We start from the raw sequence: 22,133 nt of genomic DNA, 5'->3' as shown, positions 1-22,133 counted from the left end.
GGGGAGCTGCTGGAGTGTCAATGAGCGCACATTTTATTCAACAAGGGCTTTAGTAGGTGCAGGGGGCCCTTGAGTGGCTCCCGGTGGATGCTATAGGCGTGAAGCAAAGCCTGTTTCTAAAACAGCAGTGAAATCTGGCAACAGCCCCCCAGTAGCACTAGCTTGCTCAGTGTCATTTCCTGGTAAGGCAGTTAAAGAAAATGGATGATTTTGATTTTTCAGGATGACTTCCTTTGAAGGATGAATGGATTGGGATGTGTTGCTGATAAGATGGCAATTGCTTTCTAATACTTCATGTGAAATTCTGCCGGACTCTCTTATTTCTGGGTTAGGTTTGGAGAATGAGTGACAGCCCCCCAGGCAACAGGAAGGTAGGAACCAGCAGTGATCGCTGGCTACCGCGTGCCACGTGCTTCAGATGGTTTCTGTCGTTGGAATCTGTCCTTGCACAGACGCGTGAGTGGAAGGAATCTTTTATGCAGATGGTCTTGTAAAATGTCTCCTTGGCTGTAGAGTTCACATTCAGGAGGGTGGGCAGCTGTAGAGTTACTGATTCCATGTGAACAAGGCTGGTAATAATGTCCACTGTCAGTCTCTAAGCAAACCCAGGAAGTGGCTGGTGGAAGGTGACCTAGGAGCAGGGAAAATGTTTGATGACATTGGAAGCTGTTCCTGTGTGAGCATCACTGGGTCTCTAGTCTCCCTTATCCTTCTGAGCGCCTTGTCTTCACCGCAGATTCTCAGGACTCTCCCTCAGTAACACGGCCTCAGAGCCCCTTCTTCTCAGACTTTTCACCAGGGTAGTCCCTGCTCGCCTCAGCGGTCCTTGGGAAGTTGTGATTGCCCATTAAATTATATCTCAAAGGGGTTAGAGTCTAGAGGCTAAATAGATCCCAAAGTATGAAAATGGAAATTTGCTTAATATTGCCTCAAGGTTTTATTAATTTAACGTAAGATCTTTTCAGAGCTCTAAGCATCCTTATCTGCTGCACACGCATACTATGCACACTTCCGTTTAAGCTCTGGATGTTTAGGGATGCCTGGGTGGCTCAGTCATTGGGCGACTGCCTTCGGCTCAGGTCATGATCCCAGGGTCTTGGGATCGAGCCCGGGTTTGGGCTCCCTGGTTGGCGGGAAGCCTGCTTCTCCCTCTCCCTCTCCCCTTGCTCGTGTTCCTTCTCTCTCTGTCTCTCTCCCTCTGTCAAATAGATAAATAAATAAAATCTTTAAAGAAAAAAAAAACTCTAGATGTCTAGAAGGCCAGCTGAAGTTTAATGACTAATTGGTCTTTGAGAAAACACAAAAGGCTAATCAGAGTCAGAGCAAGAGAACCAGAGGTTGCCTTTTCTCTGTCGTCCCTGTGGGGAGGGAAATAGGGTTCAGTTCCTCTGAGGTTTCAGGCCAGAGACTGGGAGATGCCAATCCGCTGAGAAGAGGGGGTCGGGTAATAACCAGGATGATCAGAGCTGAAGTTCCATAGCCACCCTCGCCCAGCCCTGTTCAGGAGAGAGCTGAACCTCTGGCACCTACAGAAGAACAGTCTGGAACCTAGGTGACTCCTCATGCTCTGTTTGCCACATCACGGGTTCCGAGCGCCAGCTGTTTACCCATTAATGAAAATAATACATCTCCTTAATAAATTAGTAGTTCTTTTCTGTTGTTTTATTTTTTAAAGAAGATTTTATTTATTTATTTGAGAGAGAGTGAGAGAGGGAATGAGTAGGGAGAGTGGCCGAGGGAAAAGGAGTCTCCCCAGGAGTCCAAAGCAGGGCTCGATCCCAGGAATCATGACCTGAGCTGAAGGCAGACGCTTAACCGACTAAGCCCCCCAGGCACTGCAATTTTTATTTCTTTTAAAATAAATTACATACATTATTTTTAAATAATAAAAATCCTAAAAAAAATTAAAAAATGAAATATGTAGTATTTTTCAAAGAATTTCAAATAAAGTAAATTTCAAATAATTTAAAAAGTTATGGTATCTATAAGAAAAAAAATCAGACTACTGATAGTATAAATAAGGTAACATTTTCCCTCTATCACATAAAAGAAATCTGAAGGAAGACAATGCAGGGATGAAATGTCAACTCCACGAAGTAGTCAGGGAACCAGACTAATTTCATTTCTCTGCTTTGCCATTCCTAGGCTCTAGCCATCACATCCTTATTTAAGGATGTGGGATAGATAAAAGAAAGAAGGGCTTCCTTTCCCTTTTTAGGGGATTTGCTCAAAGTGCCATAAAACACTGTCATATCAGATTCTTTTAACCTTTGCATGTCAACCCAACACAGAGCAAGGAGGTCCTCCATGGGGGTTCTCCTCTGTGCACCCCCTACCTCCCACTGTTGTCGTGGGACCATTCTTCCGTGTTCTTGCTATGGCCAAGATCTACCTTTTGTTCCTGGAAGCATACCTTGTTATACACTAGAACCAGTTCCGTTAGAATGTGGGGAAGATCCACACAACTGCAGAATATGAGTATTGTGGGTGACACTTTGAAGGTGGATTCCGGTTCTAAAACCCATGATCTGAGACATCATGTTGCTATCCGGGTCATAGGGCTTTCAGGATTGAGAGCACCGTGGTATACAAGTCAGAGTGAGCTCAGCTATCCCGTGACAGCCAAATCTGAGAGGCTTAATTCACTGTAAGTTTTTTTTTTTTCTTGTTCAGGCTATGTGTTCAGGGAGAACTTCATACCTACATAGAACTTCAGGAGATGGGGATCTCTAGTAAGAGAATCGCTTAGGGATCAAGGCTGACAGAAGCTCCATCTCAAGGCACGCTTCCACTATCTCAGAGTGGTATCGCAGAAAAGGGCCATGGATCAAGCTTTGGCTTCTAAAGCGTCGACCCAGATGTGGCACCTGTCTGCCACACTCACTTAGACCCCACTGACCAGAGCAATCACGTGGCCAGAGGCAGCTTCGTGGGGAGGGTATTCTGGGTATACTGGGAAGGGTATTCCCAGTGTGGGTGTGGAAGACAGCAGCTCAGAAATATCTGGTGAACGCCACTATGGCGACTAGTAGCTGAGCTCTAATTCCCATCCCTGTGTGCCAGTGTTGTCCTTGGAACACCCGGTTCCAAAGATCAAACCTTATGTGCAGGTTTGCCCATGACAAATAGGCAAGCAGTTTCATAACATAAAGACTAATTATATTCATGGCTTTGTTGTTATAAAACTGTGCGTCGTACATCAGAGAGAGGTTTTCTAGATTCTTGGGCTCGGAGGTGGACTTGTTAGGTGGCCCCTGAGAGTCCGCTTGGAGACAGTTCCAACCTACAATGGAAGTATCATCGGATCAAGGCAAAATGAGAAAGAGTGAGAGAGAGGGAAAAAACAAACCTAGAGTAAGGTAATAAAGTAAAAACTTATTCCATTTTAGAGAATGCCCTTAATTCTGATATCACATCTTTATTATTATTATTTTTTGAGTTTACAGAGGCTTTTCTTTAGGGGCTCCTAGGTGGCTCAGTTGGTTCAGTGTCTGCCTTTGGCTCAGGTCGTGATCCCAGGGTCCTGGGATCGAGTCTCATATCAGGTTCCCTGCTCACCAGGGAGCCTGCTTCTCCCTCTCCCTCTGCCTGCCGCTCCCTCTGCTTGTGCCCTTTCTCTCTCTCTCTGTCAAATAAATAGATAAAATCCAAAAAAAGAAAAAGTCTTTTCTTAATGAAATAGTGGTAATGGAAGTTAGTATACTTAAAAAAAAAAATTCCTTGGCAAAATAAAGTATTAGTAATATTCTATATCTGACTCTTTAATTAAAAAAATTTTTAAAATAATCAACCACCTGGGAAATCTGATAGTCTAAAAACCATTCATTTGGTTCCCTCTTGTTTTCAAAGACGAAAACTAGAAAATAAAACCGTTTACCCTCCAAACACTCATCTAATTGCAAAAAGAATCCTCAATGGATTTTTGGATTCAATTTTCAAGTTTGAATGGTGTGAACGTTCTTCCCCAGAAACATCTCTGTAGAGACCTGGCCATTAACAGTATTTGCTAGAGAAGAGGAATGAACACATTTGCTTTACTTACCGTGAAACGTATGGAAAGAAAGAGCCAACTGGGAAGACGCTTTGTGGGTAGCTTCCCTTTACTAAGGAGACTGTCTTGTGACTTTGGACGGTTGTCTACATAAGTGGGTCCATGTTGGGCCTGCTTGTTTCACTTCCTAAAACTTGCCAAACTGTTCTATATGAACGTAACTTTGTTGAACTGGGGTATTTACATATTCCTCATGGTTGCAGTGGGCATCTGCTAAGGGGGTCACATTTCTTCCAAAGAAAGCCAGGAATGGACGCAGATCACAAAATCAACGGTGCGAGAAATAGAGCAGTAAGGCAGTGAAGCTGGTTGGCCAAAGTTTTCTTCATCACTGAGAGGTAAGATTGAAAATCAGAGAAGAAACTTTGAGGTCATTGAGCTTTTTGATGACAGTGATGTTGACCGTGTATTCTTATGGGGATTAATGTTGTCCATTTTGAATGAGAACTGTGAGAGCCACAGAGTTATCTGTCAGATGGAAAGAGGATGGGTGGGGGCGAAGTGCTGCCTATTTCGTGGTAGAGATGGTGACGTGGCACAGGGTTAAACTGAAGACTAATGAGAGTCTGTGAGAGGGATAGTGGCTCTTGGTGAAACTTGGAAAAAGTGTAGATCCTGAATTTCTAATACAGATCAAAGTATTCAAAGCAGAGAGTGGTAAGGAAAGGAACGCCCTTTGGCTCTCCTACAATGAACTATAATTATGAATAAATATCTGGAGAGATTCTTGTCAGCAGTATTAGCTGTGCCTACATTGGATACGGTAAACCAAGGCAAGAACAGGTAAAGAACCTTGAGCGGTAGCTCTTATGTGGAACAAAATGAAGGCACCCTTTCTTCTTGGCTCATCCAAACCCATTTCGAATGCCAACTCTCCAGCAGAGACTCCTCACCAGATAAAGATGTGCCACTGGTTGGGAGGGGGGTGGGCCACAGGATCACATGTCTAGAAGGAGAGCCTACGCTTTCCCATGTAGTATGTCATATTATAGCTTTTAGACAATATGGGCTGCAAAAGGAAGGTTCTTTATATTATATATTTAGCCTAAAACTATGATAACATCCTTTGGCATGTCCATTATCTGATGGTATTTGAAACTGAACCAACTTCCTATTTCCAGGCTTTAACAAATGAGAGTCTTCATGTTGTCTAAAGATATTTCCTGAGTTTAAGACAGATTTCTTTTCTCCAATTCATTCAAGTTTATTATTTTTTTTAAAGAAAAGATTTCCTTTAGACAATTAAATTTCCCAGAATTGTTCAAGCATTGTTATTGTTCTCAATGAGAATATTTCCTATTGAACTCTAGCTGTGTAACTTGATGGGAATTCTCATGCATCTCTATCATTGCTATACTGGGAGGATTTGCAGGAGACCTAGGAAATAACTCAGTTAGCCTGTAGCAGAATCCCAATTTAGAACATTCATTCTAGTAAGTCTTCTGGCCAGAGGATGCAAGGATGAATCAGGCATGACATTTGCCCTCAAAGAACTTGCACTTTAGAAGGGGAGATAAAAAGACACATTATTTATATAGAAGGCAGGATTGTTCTATCTTACCTTCTCTCCTCTCACTGACTGTTGAGAATGAGCCTAAGGGAAAGTGTGTGTGTGTGTGTGTGTGTGTGTGTGTGTGTGTGTGTGTGTGTCTGTGTGTGTGTTTAGGTGGAAGGGAAGATACTATGCATGAAAATGCAGGAGAATGAATGAATGATTACCTAAATATAAGTCTCATTATATGAAGGGAGAGTGATAATTTGTGCTCAAGCACTGGAGAATACCATTTTTATCTAGTGAGAGACAGTGTATCATGGTGGTTAGGAATGTGGACTCTCCAGCCGGATTGCTGGTTCAAATCCCTCCTCTGCCGCTTACTGTGTTCATGATCTTGGGCAAGTTCTAACTTCTCTGTGCCTCAACGATCTAGTCTGAAAATGGGTATAATAATTGGGCGGTCGCAAAGATGAAATAAATTTAACAAGTTTAAACTGTGTATACCAGTGTCTGGCATGTTGTTAGTACCCAACAAACAGTAGGTATTACTAACAAACTCCTAGACATTCCCATATCCCTTTTTTTAAAAGATTTTATTCATTTATTTGACAGATCACAAGTAGGCAGAAAGGCAGGCAGACAGAGAGGGGGAAGCAGGCTCCTTGCTGAGCAGAGAGCCCAATGCAGGGCTCGATCCCAGGACCCTGGGATCATGACCTGAGCCGAAGGCAGAGGCTTTAACCCACTGAGCCAGCCAGGTGCCCCACATTCCCATATCCTTAAACACAATTTTTGAAATTCACTGTCCTGGCAAAAGAGTTGTACGTTTTTTCTCCCTGAGCTCCTGGCTGCTTGCTGCAAATTTACACCTATAGGATTCAGTGTTCGTCAGCTCTGTGAGCACTACCTGTTGATGTGCGTCATGTCGATATAACAGGAAGGCTGCCAGCTCTCTTAAGGATGCAGGAAGTCGAGGCTGCGACCTCGGATTGTACCGGCATCTGTGATGTTACTCCTCTTCTGCTCTTAGGAAGATTTCGGTAGTATTCATGAAGGAAAGCTTTCCAAAATTTTAAATTCAAAAAGATCAACAGAACAATTATCCCTTCATTATTTGCTCTCAGTTATTTTTCCTGTAGATGTCCTTCACACACCTCAGTATTCAGAACTTACATCCACAGCAGGAGTGCCCAGGTGACTCAGTGGGTAGAGCATCCATCTCTTGATCTCAGGGTCTTGAGTTCAAGCCCCACACTGGGCATGGAGACTACTTAAAAAACAAAAACAACAACTTACCTCCATGGCCAATACTACGAGGTAAAAGCCACGATGGAAATTATGTTAAAAGCAAAGGGAAACTAAAGGTGTCACTTGACAACCCTGACCCTCACCATGACACAATTTGGGTTGGTTGTCCTGCTCACAATAGTCCCCTGCCGGTCATTCAGGGTGGTTGCAGGGGGTGCCTATCCTCTCTTCCTATATGGTGCCACTTCGTTGGTTATACTTGGTGGCATGAGAGATGGCATGACCTAGTCTGGATCAATGAAAATCTCATTCCTAGAGGTTTAGAATTGGATCCATGAGGCTCAAGGCCTTCCATGGGGCTGACTTAGAAATGTGTGAACTTGGGAGCAGTGGGGAGCAGGTGTGCAGGGCATAGAGGAGCGAGACCGCCAGGGTCCTGCTGGTTTCCCAGAAGTGGACTCTGGTCTTTCCAGAGGACCAACTTCATTATGCCTTTGGACTCTGTGAAATCCTCGTGAAAATTCTTATTCCTGGAGTCAGAACATACTGGTTTTGGTTTAGTTGCAATTCGAAGTCTTAATTAACACTGCATTGTGTTGGAATGAGAACGCTGTCATCATGACTAAAGGGAGACTTGCATAAATATCCAGACTGGAGATTTGGAATCAGGAGTCCTATTAAGTGAAGGTTCAGCTGGAGAAGCAGAAGTTCTGTGAATATCGTGGAATAAGGAATTCGTAGAAATTCGCGCTTACACAATTGTGGTTGCTGCTGGTGAAGCAGTGGTCTGAAAAAAAGTGGGGGTGGAGCTGGGAAATCTGAGAGAAGTGTTTAACCAGCGCCAGCCTGGGTAAATGAGTTGGAGCTTGCCAGGAGCCTGGAAGCGATGCGTGTCCGGCTGTTAAGCTGGGATGGTGCTCGGGCCGGACACAGCAGTCTGTGGAAGGCTGACGTATCTTACATATACTGCCTCTGTGAGTGTGTAGAGAAGCATCTGGTGGTGAGCCTGGGGTTGCTGTTAGTTAGCAGGATTAGTAGTTGGGGAGGATACCCAGGCATTGCACAGGGAAGAGAAAGGACACACTGGAGACCACCAGCACGTCTGGATCTATCTCCATTTCCTCTAACCAGCAGTGACCTTTCAAGCCAGATGGCTACTCCTTCACTGCCGCTTCCCAGACAGCATGCTTTTGGCTAAGTGCAGCTAGAAACTATCTAGGAAGAGGATACCGCGATACAGAATTCCCAGAGTAATCAAGTTGACAATCGAACAGTCCCGTGCTCCGGTCTTTGATAGGCCAGGGATATATAATCCAGCCCAATCAGTCAGATGAAAGATTAGGAAAATATAAAAAATTGCCCCTAGTGAGTACAGTGCATCAACATGTTTGGGAAGCACAGCTTTAAAGTACCACCACCATCCACTGAGCCTGGTCAACCAAGGAGAAAACCAGAGTCATCTTAGATGGTTTTCTCTTTCTCACCCTAAACGCCCAGTTGCCAAGTTTTGTATCATTTTGTTTTTAAAGTATCTCTTGAATGTGAGCCCCTCTTCTCTATCCTCATTACAAATGCTCTTACCTGGACTGTTGCCTCTTTTCTAAATGGTCTTTCTGAATCTACCACAGACGCATCCAGAATACCCACTAGGTCAGTGGCCTTGACCCTGAGAGCACTTTCACATCACCGAGGGGCCTTCAGAAACCCCAGGGCCTGTGCCCCACCCAGACCATGTATCAGACCATGTACAACAACCTTATGTGGTACCTACTATTATTAATTCTTCTATGAAAATAAGCAAGTTGAGGATTAATAAGATTAAATAACCTCCCAAAGTTCACATCTAGGAAGTAGTGGAGCTCAGATGTGCAGGGCTTATGCTCCTAACCGTATGCTGGGATGCCTTCTGAACTGTACTGTGGATTGATTAGATGGATAGTAGGACCAACACGTGAGATGGGGAACAACATTGGAAGTACGGGGTTGAGGGGGAGTTGATGGTAATGGCTTTGAACTTGGCTGGTTTGAGTGGCTTTTTACACAGCTAGCTAGTCATGTTCAGGTAGCAGTTGAAAATACAATGGGGCCCAGGGTAGTTCAGGGGTAGTGGGTATAGAGAGGAAGCATGGACACAAAAGGCAATTCTGAGTTAGAATGGAGAGGGTTTAGTGACTGAATGCAGAAGGATGCGATGAAGGAGTACATGGCCTTGTCTCTCAGGGTTCTAGCTTTCAGGGAAGGAGAAAGGGGAGGGTAAACCTACCTGAGAAAAATGGTCAACACAGGTAATGTGTGGGCAAAGACAGAATCCTTTTGCAGGTATCCAATTTCAGAGACCAGTGGAGTGTCTAGGCTGGAAATTTGAATCTGGAGTTTGGAAGAGAGGTTGCAGTCAGACATGTGATTGAAGTTGCATTAGGGGAGTCCAACCCTTGGAAGTGGATGGGCTAGGTCAAGTGTGAGGTCTGCTTAAGATGAAAAGAAGGCCAAGGATGCAGTTCTGGGAAGATTAACATAAGGGGTGGGGAGAGAGGGGGAAGCCCATGAAGGAGTCCCAAAGGAAGGAGTAGGCAAGTGGGAGGAGGTCAGGAATAGATAGATGATAAGTAGATAGATAGATAGATAGATAGATAGATGGGAGAAAAAGACAAAGTTCAAGGAAGCAGTTCATGCAGTTGTTGGGGCTGGCAAGTCTGAAATCTGTAGGGCAGATTGGAAGGCTGGAAATTCAGGCAGGGTTTGAGGCTTTAATATTGAGACAGAATTTTTTCTTAGTTTTCACTCTTGAGGACTTTGACTGATTGGATGAGACACACCTCCATTATTGAGGGTAGTCTTTTTTACTTAAAGTCAGCTGTTAATTACATCTACCAAAATACCTTCACAGAAACACCTAAATTAGTGTTTGATTAGATGGCCAGCTGTTATAGCCTAGCAATGTTAATACACAAGACAGACATCACAATCCACGTCTTTTCAACTTAATACCCATTCACATCTCCTTAAACCATTATTAGTTTCTGAGTGAAGACACTAATAGAACACTTCCACTTAACATGACGAGTACAACCAGAAATGCACTATCCTTTCCCTGGAAGAAGATGCCTAATCCTGAGGTGATACTCACTCTTCCTCATAAACTATAACTTCAAGAGTATATTGTACATTTGGTTACTATTAATGCATCTTTTGTTATAGGATAAGTAGATTAGGAAGGGGAGAAAACAAAGATAAAGTATAAAACAATATGTCAAATATCTTTGTTTTCTTCCCTTCCTTAATCCATATTACACATAGTCATTACAACATCCTCTTAAAATCTTCCTTAATCCATATTACACATAGTCATTACAACATCCTCTTAAAATCTTTTCTCATGTAAAGAGAAAAAAAAATCTATCTATATTTATATATATATGGCTTCCCTGGTAGAAAACTGTATCTATAAAACTGTAGACTGAGAGACTTATGGAAATACATTAGGGCATCCAAAAACTAAATATTTAAGCTTTGTATTATGAGAAAGATCTGTTACATGTTTAATAAAATAGCTTGGGACACCTGGGTGGCTTGGTTGGTTGGGCAGCTGCCTTTGGCTCAGGTCATGATCCTAGCGTCCTGGGATCGAGTCCCACATCGGGCTCCTTGCTCGGCGGGGAGCCTGCTTCTCCCTCTGCCTGCTATTCTGTCTGCCTGTGCTCGCTCGCTCTCTCTCCCTCTCTGACAAAAAAAAAAAAAAAAAAAAACTAAAAAAAAAATAGCTTAATTCTTTTTTTTTTTAAGATTTATTTATTTATTTGACAGAGAGCGATCACAAGCAGTCAGAGAGGCAGGCAGAGAGAGAGAGGGAAGCAGGCTCCCCACTGAGCAGGGAGCCCGATGCGGGGCTCGATCCCAGGAACCTGAGATCATGACCTGAGCCGAAGGCAGATGCTTAGCCCACTGAGCCACCCAGGCACCCCAAAATAGCTTGATTCTTTTGGATTTTTTTTTAAGACTTTCATGAACAGTTTGACAATTCTAGGTGATACAATGTTGATTATAAATTGTACTTCATTAGATAAGTTTGTATCACAAACTTAGATTATTTATGCTAATTGAACCCATTAAAGGATAGTTTACTTTTTGAGGCAGTGCAGAGCTCACCAAGAAAACTGAAATTAAGAAACATCATGGAGGCCAAAACTTTGGCAGAACTTAAGAAACTTGGGTATGAATTATGCTTGTGTAGATTGAAATGATTCTTTCCCAAACAAACAAAAATAAACATAGTCACTACAAAACAAGAAAGAAATTTTCATGACAGTTATAGTCCTTGGTTCTCCAACTGGTTATAGTTGGTATTTGTAACTCTTCTCTTAAACTACCCCTTTCCCTTTGCCCTCAGAAAGCATCTCATTTGATCATGGTTCTTTGCATGGTAGGGTAACCCAAACTTTCCTTCTTGGAGACACTGGGCCATTAGCAGCCCCGCCTGAGTTGGGTTGGTATAGTTTTGCACTGACCTCGATCACAGGGCATGGTAATGCTAAGAGATGCCCCTAGAGATCTCCTGTATTGCAGACATACTCTGCCTTACCTCCACTGCGGACGAGCAGTCCAATGTCCCCCAGGATCGGTCACCCAGCCAGCACTGTAACTCCCCTCTTTGCCTATCAATTCGGAAACACAAGGAGCCCAAAGTTGTCAGGTGGCAGTCTTAACTTCCCATTAAATGGAATTGTTGCATCTCTTGGTGGAAGCATTCCTCCCTTTGGATTCCTCTAGGCCAGCAGAGCTTACTGTTAGGGAACAGGAAGCAAATTTTTTGCTAGTGGATCACTAGGGCTACTGAGAGGTGCCACTCTCATACCTCTCTCTTGATTCCTGGACCCATGCATCCCAGCTATGGGAGAAACAGGACCCTTTACTGGACAGCGTTTCAAAACATACACAGACAGCATCCTGCAGAACCTTGTTCCAGCCCTTGCAAGGGATTGCCACTGAGCTGGAACTGTAACTGCCTTCGGAAGGCCGTTCCATTGTTCTGTCAAGCCAGCCACTTGAGGATGGTAGGAATTCTGATAGTAGTTTTGGCAGAAGCAGGAAAGGGAAATCTGTTTTCAGTGTAAGTCTCTGTTCCAGTAAGAGCAAAATGCTGCCCCTTCCATGATGGAAGAGGTCCGGTGTGATCAGCCTGACACCAAACAGCAAATTGGCTGGTCACCTCAGGGAGTGGTGCCCTATCATTTGTCTCTGGCAGGGTGGACACTCAGCACTGGCCATACTGAGCTTGGCCTTGGTGAGTGGAGGTCTGTGTTTCTGAGTCCACACAGAACTTCCTTCCCCTACCACCACGGGCACGTTGTTCATGAGCCCACTGGGCAATGTTCAGCATGTCTGGGAAAGAGGCTGACTGGCATTCACAGAGTGGGTCATCCTACCCACTTGATGATTGAAATCCTCTGCTGAGATCACCTTTTGCTGAGCATTTACCTGGAACACAGATATCTTAGTCTTTGTGCCCACTCAGAGAAGGCTATCCACATCCCTCTTCCTTAGATCTCCCAGTCACCAATTTTCCCGTCATGTTCCTTTCAAATCTCTGGCCACCCAGTCAAACCACCAGCCACAGTCCAGGAGTTGGCATCCACTTGTACCTCTGACCATTTCTCCTTTAAAGTGAACTGAACGACAAGGTTCATTTCTCGAAGTTCTGCCCACTGGAAGGACTTTCCTTTCCCGCTCTCTTTCAGGGATGTTCCAGAAAGGAGCTGTAGTGTTGCAGCTGTCTACTTTTGGGTAGTGCCTGACTATTGTGCAGGACAGTCTGGAAACCGGCCTGAAATTTCTCTTCCTCAGTCAGTTGATCACAGGGAACTTGCCATAAGGCCACAGGCACAGGCTGGGGGAGAGAAGGTGACGTGGCAGGAGTGAGGACCGTGGGTGTTTGGGCCACTTCCTCGTGGGACTTACTTGTGCCTTCGGTGCCAGCTCGAGCCCAGCATCATATATAGCACGTGGATCTGATGCTGGAATGCTGCCATGCATGCCCACATTTACGGCTTGTTGGTCAGACCACACCTCGTTCATGGTGAGTGGCTCAAGTTGCATGGTAACATGGTGGGCCATGGTTAAAGGCTAAGTGTCTGTGAAGGCCCTGGAGTGAGTCAGAAGCTGTTTCTCAAAATGAGAGTAGTTATCCAGGGAGATGGCAGGGTGTTCCTCCAAAATAAAGGTCTGTGACGTTACTCACCTGTAGGGGCCTGACAAAGCCTCCGTCTGCTTCTCTGTTACCACTGGCACTTCAAGCATCATGGAATCCTCTGGATACTCATTGAATCAGCTTGATTCTGGCCCAAGAGCCAGAGCAGTGTGCACGGCAGCCTGGACCTGTTGTAGAGCCTTCTCGTCTTCCAAGCTCCACTCAGAGCTAGCAACTTGGCCAACGGGCTTGAGGAGCCCACTCAGCTGAGGGGTATGGTGCTTTCCAAGCCCATAGAGGACCATGTTGTACCTTTTTGGTTTTGCTGCTGTTGTTGTAGGAAAGGCTGAATACAGCTTCCCCTTCACCTAAGAAGGGATGCCCCACACCAGTGGATCTGTAGAAAACCCACTGAGACAGAAGGCCCCTAAACTCTTGGCAGATTAATTTTTCACTGTCTGACACACAAATGTCTCTCCAATAAGTCTAGAGTTGTTACTTCCCCTCACTAGGTCTAGCCAGCATCATGTCATTGACGCACAGGACCAGCATGAAGTCTTGGGGAAGGGAAGGCAGTCAAGGTCCCTGCTTGACTGAAGTCTCCTGTTGGGCTGGAGAGTTGATACACCCCTGAGACAGAGCAATGAGGTGCATCGCCGATCTTGCCAGCTGGAAGCAAGCTGCTTTTGGTGGTCTTTACTCACAGGTATGGAGAAAAAAAACACCAGATCAATAGTTGCATATACCAGGAGCTGGGAGATGTGTTAATTTGCTCAAACGATGAAACCACATCCGGCATGGCAGCCACAGTTGGCATCGCCACCTGGTTACGTTTCTGAGAATCCACTATCATTGTCACAGAAGCATCCGTGTTCTGCTCACACCACACAGGCAAGTTGATTGGGGCTGTGTTGGGAATCGCCACCCTGCCTCCTTCAGGTCCTTGATGGTGGCACTAATCTCTGCAGCCCCTCTGGCAATGCAGCATTGCTTGGGCTGACTCTTTTCCTAGACAGCGGCAGTTATAGCGACTTCCTCTTGGCCTTTCGGACTACAAGAGCCCTCACTGCAACAGGCCACAGAGCCAGTGTGGAGACGCTGCCCGTTGCTGAGTATGTCTGTCCTGATCATGCTTTCTAGAACTGAAGACATGACCACAGGATGGGCGCAGACACCTGCTGTGAGAGGGGTGTCTAAAATTCTGGCCACCTGACCTCCATAACCCCTACTGTGATTGGTGGAATCCAGCGGTGGTTTGGGCTCTCCAAAATTGTTGTTGGCTCAGAGCCAGTGTCCAGTCAGTCACTCCTGAAAGGGCCGATGACTCCTTTTCCTCAATGTAGGTTCACTCTGTTAAAAGGCCATATGTCCCCTTGGGGAAGGCTAGAAGAAGGATTACCAGGAGAGATTTTTAGCAGTGTTCCAGGTCTTTCCTCCTTCATTGGAGGAGTTCTGCTTCTGTAAACTGACTCAAGTCTGGGAATTGATTGAAGGCCCGAGTCTCTCTGTTTTACCTTGAAAGTGAGTTAAGCTTTTGTTCACTTGCACTAGAACTTTTCTGCTTATCCAGATCAAGTAAGAATTTAGTAGGCTTCCCATTTGTTTGACTTTTAGGAAGACCATGATCAACCCCCCGCCCCCTTACCTTTGGTGATTCATTGCCACCATTCAACCTGTCACCCTGGGATCAGTCATCCCCATTGCATTGAAGGGTCCCCATTCAGTAGTTGCAGTGTCCACTGTAATTCCTGACCCACAGAGAAGAGTGACCAAGGATGCTGGGTCACAAAGCTATTTACCGGAGTCATGGTGAAAGCTGTGTCCTCATGACCCTCCCAGAGGGTGACAGGTCTTATATGATAATTTCACTCTAGTATTCCAATTTCCCTAAGCCTTTGGGTAGTTCCTTTACTGTGTCCCAAGACAAGTCTGGCCTTGCCACCTCTAGCATTTAGTGTAGGTCACCTCATGGTCCATGTTTCAGTCAACTAACTCAACAAATTCTGAGGGCCCTTTCTAATCTCTTGAACTAAACCACTGAATTCAGATCCTGGTTTAGTGGTTTCTTTTTCTTTCTTTCTTTTAAAAAATATTTTATTTATTTATATGACAGAGACAGCGAGAGAGGGAGCACAAGCAGGGGGAGTGGGAGAGGGAGAAGCAGGCTTCCCACTGAGCAGAAGGCCGGATGCGGGGCTGGATCCCAGGACCCTGGGATCATGACCTGAGCCGAAGGCAGATGCTTAACGACTGAGCCACCCAGGCGCCCCAGTGGTTTCCGTATTATTAAATTCATTAAATTCAACTTTATGTTCCTTCCACTGTTTTCCCACATCCTTAATATCCATGCTTACATTCATTCTGTCCCCAAACACAATTACTTTCAAGCACATTTATGTGTTTGCACCCACAAGGGTCTTCTCTTTTGAAGCACCTCGGCCCTCTATTTGTAGCCAGATCCTTCCCTTTCCTCCAGACAGGCTTCCTGACACTTCTTTAAATACTCTCTTACCCCCCAAATTCTGCAACACTTTTTTACCGCCAAGCCCTGGTTCTCGGCATGTATATTGTTACTTGGTTTCTGTTCCCAGCTGACGGTGAGCTCCTTACGGACAAGAATCATTTCTGGCAGGTGCATTTCCAGGTGGGGGTGGGGAGGTGCTTCAGTAGCCTCCTTGACTGAACCAAACAGAAGGGGCGAAGGAGATCAGTCAGGGGGCCCAAGAGCTCCGCATGGACCACAGTCAGCCTCCTGGGCTGGCTGCCCAGCGTGGGGAGGGGCTCTGGGAGCGGTCCACTGCTGCCGGAAGCTTCAGAAAGTTGGATTCCGTTTCATTTTTGAGCAATTGCTCTGCGCATCTCTTTCCTGGTGTGGCCGGTCTTCTTCCCACCTTCTCCCCACCCTCTCATCCCGCCCCCCCCCCCACCCGCCCCCCCATCTCTTCCATCAACTCTCTGGTCACTTCCCTAATCAGGCGTCTGGGAGGCGCCTCGCAGACCCCACCCCAGTGGGCTGCCAGTCTCCTTTCCTGTACACCCGTTCGCCCACCGCCACTTTCCCTCGCGGGTGCGCTCAGCAATGAGCCAGAGGGCGAACTGCAAACTTTCAGAGGTCCTGGAGGCAGGCTGTGCGCTGCCCTCCCCAGCCGCGCGCGGGCGTGTGTGTGTGTGTGTATGCGCGCGCGCGCGCGCCTCTGAGTGTGTAAGGGGCCGTGGCTGGAAAGGAAACCGGCCGCCTCGCGGAGAAGGAAGGAGCCTCCCCCTTCCTCGTCGCCCCCCTCCCCACTTCCCGTCCAGCTCGCTGTCTCTTCCCCCCTCCGCGGGCCTCCGGGTGCGCGGAGCCTGCCCACCGCAGAGGAGCTGGAGGAGCTGGGGCGCATGCTGGGCGGGGGACCCCAAGGCGCCCTGGCCGGTGGCGGCGGGGGCCACGGTGCAGGTAGGTGCGCTGACACGATAGCCGGCGGGGCCGGGGCTCGGATGGCGGGTGGAGGAATCCAGGCGGGGAGGGCGCGCTCTGCCCCTTGGAAATCGTGTAGGTCCGGGGTTGTGCCTCTGTTCCCATCCTGGGTTCAGTGCACCCATTTCGAGGCGAAGGAAACCGAGGCAGGGCGCGTGGCGTGCCGGGGTAAGGGAGGATTGGGTCTGGGGCTGCCAGGTCCCTCCTTTAGGACTGAGCCAGGATCCGGCAAGCGGCAGTTTCCCGAAACTGCGCTCGTCCGACCGGCCGCGCTCCGCTGGTCCTGGCGGCGGACGAAGGCGTCAAGGGCTTCGGCTTTGGCTGGGTGCGGGGACCCTCACACTCGCCTTGTCCTGAGGTTCAGCTGAAGCTCGGGCTCCACCCCACCAGCGACCTGGAGGGAGGAGGTTGGGGATGGGATAGGGAACACAGTGCTGGCTCCTCTCCAAGGGGCCGCTCTGCGAACAATTTCACCTCCCACTTCCGACTTGGCGACGGCGACGCCCACAGCCCGGCTCCGGAGAGACAGCTCCGTTTCCACCTCCCTGCGCTCGGGTCACGCTGTCAACTCTGTGCTGACACCGAGGGCTTTAAGTGGATTGTTGCTTTGCAAGAATGACAGGGCTTCTTTTCCCGACTCACTGTTCAGACATATGCGGAGGAATTTGAGACTTTCGGAAGGGAGTGGGATTTGGGGTTTGGGTGCTGGGTTGTGTCATAGCTGCGCCAGAAGAGGGCCCGGTGACTTTAGACACATCCCTTAACATCTTGGAACCTTGGTTTCCTCAAATGTGAAAGGGGACCTTAGTGTGTGCTCAGTTAAGACATGAAGTTTGGATAATATCAGAGTCCTAGGAGCTGGGAGTTGGAGACAGGTGGCCTGCATCTCAATCTTGGACTTAGTCATCCCACAGTTTCCCCATTTGTAAAGTGGGGATGGTGTCAGTGCCTACCTCGTAGGGTTGTTATGGGGTTTACGTGGGGCAGTGGGTCTGAAGCACAGTCCAGTGCCTGAGATAGTAAGCTTTAAGTAACCTTAGTTCCTATTTTTACTAAGCAAAACCTAAATAATTTGGAGTGATGTGGAAATACCAGTTTGCTTTGATTAAGGTATAAACAGAGGAGTACTTTATTTATTTAAAAATTTATTTATTTATTTGCTTTTTCTAAAATAATAGGAGACAGAGGAAAAGGGAGAGAGAGAATCCCAAGTAAACACCCTGCTGAACAGGTGCCCGTGGGGGGCTCCATCTCTCTACCCCGAGATCATGACCTGAAGCTGAAATCAAGAGTCAGATGCTTAACCGACCGAGCCACGCAGGCGCCCCAGTGATGGAGTATCTTAAAAGAAACTTAATTTTATTATATTCGGGCATGGCACCTGAAGCCTTCAGAGGTTTAGTTGTGAACCTATGCCGCTGTTCAAAGACAGCCTGGACCTGCTTTCTGAGCTCTGTAAACTTGGGCCTCAGTTTCCTCCCTGTTTCTTTACAAAAAAAGACCAAAGATAAGAAAAGTGGGGGCAGTAATTACTGCTTTTTGGGTTGATAGAGCCTCCTGAAGATCAAATGAGGTAAAAGATCTGAAAGAGTCTTGAAGAGCACGAGTCGCTCTGTAAATGTAAGACATCACGGCTACCAGCAGGGAATAACAATGTCTGCCGTTTTTCAGAGCCTGCACTGTACCAGGCACTGTCTTGGGAATCCCTTTGATGCCATCCGCCCTAAACCTTCGCGAGGTGGGTATTTCGAAACTTCGCTTTCCCTGTACAAAGCTGAGATGCAGGGCTAGCCTGCCTCTTTCCCAAGGTCACATGGTAGTTAAGGTAAAGCCGGGATGAGAACCCTCTTGTGGGTGCCTCTCACAGGTGTGTTCTCAACCACTGGCCAAGCTGAAGCCATGGAGACGAGCTGTGGCTCAGGGTAGACCTGGGTTAGATTATAGGGGCTTGTATATCCTAACATATTTACAGATTCTAAAATATGAGAGGGGGTGCCTGGCTGGCTCAGTCAGTAGAACATATGATTCTTGATCTCAGGATTGTGAGTTCAAGCCCCACATTGGGCACAGAGATTACTTTAAAAAACATTTTATATATATATGTGTATATGAGTGAATTGTTAGCCCTGGCAGATGAGACTTTGACATAATCTAATTTTTTAATCCCTGTTTTAAAATCCCACTTAAATTATTTTCTTGCACAAATAAACAATGAAAATTTGCAGAGAGAAAAGGTATTAAAATCTTGACAGGACGTATCCCAAGGATTCCTGGCAAATCTCAGACTATATGAAATCTGAAGTCATGTTTTATTTTAATGCTTTAAGTTTGCCGGAACTCTTAGGGTGGTACAGGAGGTGGAAACTGGCATTGCGGCTTTCCATGTCACAGGGATCGTGCAGGGCTGGGACCCCCCCACCCCCCATATTTCTGCAGGGACTTCACTGCTCACCTGTGATAACCCCAGAGGGAAACGGGCCTTTTGAGAAAGTCTGTGCACCGGAGGGAGAGTGAATCCCACGTCTCTCTGCTGCAGAAAGAATCCCAAATTCCTTTATTTCCTAAATGAAGTTCTCCTGTTCTTTTTTCTTCTTCCAAGAGCAAAGCATGCTCATTACAGGAAGCACAGAAAACAACAGACAAGAAAAAGAACATTAAAAAATCACTGTAATCCCATCAATGGGGGCAAATAGCTTCACATCTCTGTTCTTGTAAACCATTTCTGTGCTGTATTCATCGTCTGTATCTATTTTAAAGATGGGAGGCAAACTATTATTGTTTTGTTGAATTACAAAAATAATACTTGTTCAATGCTCAAGCATCCAGACATCAATTTAGGAAAGAAGCCAAAATGTATTAGGTTCATTAAAACTTTTCCTTTAAAGGAAATCTGAAAATTTTGATTGGAAAAGGATTGGAAATTAAGTTGCTATTGTTTGAGTGTGGTTTTGGCCAAAGTTTGATGAAAGAACTTTAGAACCAAGAGAGGATATAGTAGTGATCTTGAAATAATATCTAAAATCCAGCATAGAACAAAGATTTTGAGTATAAAAATAGGTAACATTTTAGATTGGAGTTATTAGAATCATTGTTTTGATAATGATGATAAGAATTCAGTTTATGTGCTGGGTTCTTGCAAAGCAAGCAGAGGACCCTGCTTCCAGAGATGCCTTTGGCTGCCACTCGGGGTGGGGACCGTCCCCTCTGGCACAGCCTGGGCCACTTGTGGCCAGTCATTTTTCAGCCAGCACCATTTAGGAATGTAAGACTTTTAGCCTTAGGGAGACTTACAGTGTTTGTTCTAGACGTTTATGTCTTTGTGGGGAAAATTCCTTAGTGAATATCTTTTGTGCAACCATCATGCAATTTTTAAAACGCCTGCCACAGATGCTCTGACCATCCTGAATCCATTTTTTTTCTTTTTTGAAATCAGTTTACCAGCTGCTTATTTGGGCAGACTTTGCAGTCAGTTTCCAAGTTTTCACAGCAAGTGGAAGTGGGGAAGGACTGTGGCTGACCAATGACTATCAGAGAAAGCTGGCTTTGGAAGGCAGTGGGGAGCCCACATGGTGTGCTGCGCCGCTCACACGATCAGAAATGGTTGGCAGAGATTGTAGGGCTTCCTCTGATCACGAGGGTCCCTGGTGGTCAGGTGTTAAAAACAGAATCACAGAGCTTATTGCTGGATGAAGTTTCCAAAGATTAATGGGTTAAACCTCTTGAGTTCTGGCAGGTGAGACGCTGAGGTGCATTTAGCAAGTGCAAATGCTGAAAAGTATATATTTGGTCAGTAGGATGGTAGTCGTGGGTGCAGGAGCCCTGGTCGCAAATGAAGTAATGGAAACAAATAGGCTTAGGTTGTCTGTCACTTTTCAGCTTCAGGTTAGTGTCCCAGCCACGTGGCGTTGTGCTCATCCACTTAAAATACATGGACAAAATTCTTCCTATTCAACTCTTAACATTCGCCTGTCATGGGAGGACTTTCCCCCTTTATTTGCAGATCTGTCTGAACTCTCAGAGGAGTGCAATTAAGACAGTAACCTCCTGGAGGTACGAGATAGCAATCTTGGAGGGTAAGTCATACATCAGGGTGCATTGACATTGAGTGGAAATAGAGGTCACAGAGTCAGGCCTGCTTAGATTGCGGTGGAAAAGGCGAGGAGTGGCAGGAGAGTGAGTATTAGAATCTGGGTCTTCCCTTACTGAGAGCTGTTTCCATTAAGCTTTGCTTCATTCCATAGTTTGGCATAATTCATCACTGCTTACAAATATTGAGTGAACCAAATTAAATCCTTATTGATTTAGGTATTTTGGAATAGGCTGCCTTGGAAAGCACTGAGTTTTGTTTGTCTTATTTTTTTTTGGTCATCAGAAGCATTTAAGTTGGTGTTGGGTGATTCTGTGGTTGAATACAGTGGGGGAGTCTGCCTGTAGGGAGGAAGGTTGGATTGGGTGACTTGTGGGAACCCTCATAGCTCTAGGATTCTGTGATTTTTGTCCTAGAGGATTTGAGGTACTGTGTGAATTTCCTATTCCCCGCTTACTGAAATTGCATATTTTGAGCCCCCCAACCCCCCAGGTGATTCCATTTCAAGAGGTCTAGACAGCTCCTTGCATTTAGCTGCCCGAACGCAATACTTACTTTAACTCCCCAGGGTTGCACATATCAAGGATCGATATTAATCATTAACATGATCGTGTTCATCCAGGCAAACAAGTCGACCAGGAATAGAAACATGCATTTCACAGTTGGCCCTACATGGAGACTAATTGCTCTCTTAGGTTGAAAGGTGAAATATCTCAAGTTTAATGAGTGAATTGCGTCCTGAATGTGGAACCTGAGGTTAAATTTAGTTTTGTGACATGTACACCAACCTAACTTCTTTTTCACAGTTGTTGTCTCTTAATTTGTGAGTGGATTGATAAGATGATTTGACATGCGTATTAGGCTTGGTTTATGACACAGGAGAATGCATGTTTTTGGCGTTTACAAGTGAATGCCATCTTACTCGATCTTACTCGAGCACTGATGGGAAGAGGAGGACCACTTCACAGGGGTCAAATGAGAAAAGATGTAAATTTGGAGATAAATTGGGGTTCTCCGGTTTCAAATAAACTGGACAGTTAGAATTGGAAAAGCTGTTTTATAATTCCAGATCCTCTGATGGAGAAAGGTTTGTGTATTTCAGCATGAGGCTTGATATTTTCCTAATGCTTTTCTTTATAGCCACAGGCCAGGCAGAGTGAAATATGAAACAGCTGTGCTTGGGCAGAGATAATCTGCATTCAGTTCAAATAATAGATCTGGAGGCCTTAAACTACCTTTACTTTTTTTTGGAGATAGAATTGACCTACATTAATTTCAGATGTACAACATAATGATTTGATATTTGTATGTACTATGAAACGATCGCCACATAAGTCTAGTTAACATCCCTCACCACGCAGTTACAACATTTTTATCTTGTGATGAGAACTTTTAGGATCTATTTTTTTTTATTTTTTTATTTTCAGCATAACAGTATTCCTTGTTTTTGCACCACACCCAGTGCTCCATGCAATCCATGCCCTCTCTAATACCCACCACCTGGTTTCCCCAACCTCCCACCCCGCGACGCTTCAAACCCCTCAGATTGTTTTTCAGAGTCCATAGTCTCTCATGGTTCACCTCCCCTTCCAATTTCCCTCAACTCCCTTC

General features: G+C 45.7%; 1 pseudogene; it reads right to left on the bottom strand.

Moving 5' to 3' along the window:
• Window positions 1–1,396: 1,396 nt before the first annotated feature.
• On the bottom strand, window positions 1,397–13,283 carry LOC111160497 (annotated as a pseudogene).
• Between the last annotated feature and the right edge of the window lie 8,850 nt (window positions 13,284–22,133).

The sequence above is a fragment of the Enhydra lutris genome, unplaced genomic scaffold (genome assembly GCF_002288905.1).
Source record: "Enhydra lutris kenyoni isolate GAN:26980312 unplaced genomic scaffold, ASM228890v2 scaffoldscaffold76, whole genome shotgun sequence".
Classification (NCBI taxonomy): domain Eukaryota; kingdom Metazoa; phylum Chordata; class Mammalia; order Carnivora; family Mustelidae; genus Enhydra; species Enhydra lutris.
The sequence above is the reverse complement of the archived record's forward strand: the minus strand, read 5'-3'. Positions and strand labels throughout refer to the sequence as shown.